Source organism: Harpia harpyja, unplaced genomic scaffold (genome assembly GCF_026419915.1).
Source record: "Harpia harpyja isolate bHarHar1 unplaced genomic scaffold, bHarHar1 primary haplotype scaffold_326, whole genome shotgun sequence".
In the NCBI taxonomy this organism is placed as follows: Eukaryota; Metazoa; Chordata; class Aves; order Accipitriformes; family Accipitridae; genus Harpia; species Harpia harpyja.
Genome location: NW_026293275.1, coordinates 31426 through 33104, shown reverse-complemented (window position 1 = coordinate 33104; position 1679 = coordinate 31426).

Sequence of the window (1679 nt, the reverse complement as noted above, 5' to 3'; positions counted from 1 at the left end):
GAAGGAGAGATGGAAGGAGGGCTGCAGAAGGGAGGGAAGGAGGAAGGAAGGAGGGAGGGATGGAAGGAGGGAGGGAGGGGAAGGGAGGAGGGAGAAAGGAGGGATGGAAGGAGAAAGAAGGACAGAAGGAGGGATGGAAGGAAGGAGGGAAGGAAGGAGGGAAGGACGGAAGGAGGGATGGAAAGAAGGAGGGAGGAAGGAGGAAAGAAGGACGGAAGGAGGGATGGAGAAAGGATGGAAGAAGGAAGGAAAGAGGGAGGGAGGAGGAAGGAGGGAAGAAGGAACGAGAGATGGAAGGAGGGATGGAGAAAGGGAGGGAGTAGGAAGGAAGGAGGGGTGGAAGGAGGGAAGGAGGACAGAAGGATGGAAGGAAGGTGGGATAGGAGGGAAGGAAGGAAGAAGGATGGAAGGAGGGAAGGAAGGAGGGAAGAAGGATAGAAGGAGGAAAGGAAGGAAGGAGGGCCAACAGGAAGGCTGGATGGAAGGAGTGAAGGAAGAAAAAAGGAAGGAAGAGGGATGGAAAGAGGGAAGGAAGGAGGAAGGAGAGATGATGGAAGGAGGGAGGGAGGAAGGGAGGATGGAGGGAAGGAGGCATGGAAAGAGGGAAGAAGAAGGACGGAAGGGGGAAGGAAGGAAGAAGGAGATGGAAGGAGGAGGAAGGATGGAAAGGAGAGGGAAGGAGGATAGAAAAAGGATGGAAGAAGGAAGGAAGGAGCAATAGGAGGGATGGAAGGAGGAAAGAAGGAGGATGGAACAATGGAAAGAAGGAAGGAGGAAGGGAAGGAAGGTACAACGGAAGGAAGAAGGGATGGAAGGAAGGAGGAGATGGAAGGGGGAATGAAGGAGGGATGGAAGGAGAGATGGGAGGAGGAAGGGAAGGAGGAAAGAAGGATGGAACAAGGGATGGGAGGGAGAGAAAGTGGGATGGAAGGAGGGAAGGAAGGAGGATGGAAGAAGGGATGGAAGGAGGAAGGAAGGATGGAATGAAGGATTTAAGGAAGGATGGAAGGAGGAAGGAAGGTGAAAGAAGGATGGAAAGAGAAAAGGAGGAAGGAAGGAGGAATAGGAGGAAGAAGATGGAAGGAGAGATGGAAGAAGGAAGGAAGGGACGGAAAGAAGAAGAAAGGGGATGGAGGCAGGAGGAAGGAGAGGAAGGAGGGATGGAAGGAAGGAGGCAGGGACAGATGGAGGGGCAGGCGGGAGGGAGGGGCACGCAGGAGGGCGGGGCCAGGCAGGAGGGCGTGGCCAGGCCAGCGTCCCCCCCCTGACCGTCCTCCATGTCCCCCTCAGGGTCATGGAGCTGCTGCCCATCACGCTGCTCCTCCTGCTGCTGACGGGTACGTGGGGTCCCCTCCATCCCCCCCACTCCGTGTCCACGTCCCCATGGAGGGGACAACTCCGGTGGCCCGTGTCCCCATGGAGGAGACAAGTCTGGTGGCCCGTGTCCCCATGGAGGAGACATTTCTGGTGGCCCATGTCCCCATGGAGAGAACCTGGGAGGGGACAACTCTGGTGGCCCATGGCCCCATGGAGGAGACATTTCTGGTGGCCCAAATCCCTATGGAAAGAACCTAGGGAGGGGACATTGGTGGCCTGTGTCCCCATGGAGGAGACATTTCTGGTGGCCCATGTCCCCATGGAAAGAACTTGGGGAGGGGACATTGGTGGCCTGTGTCCCC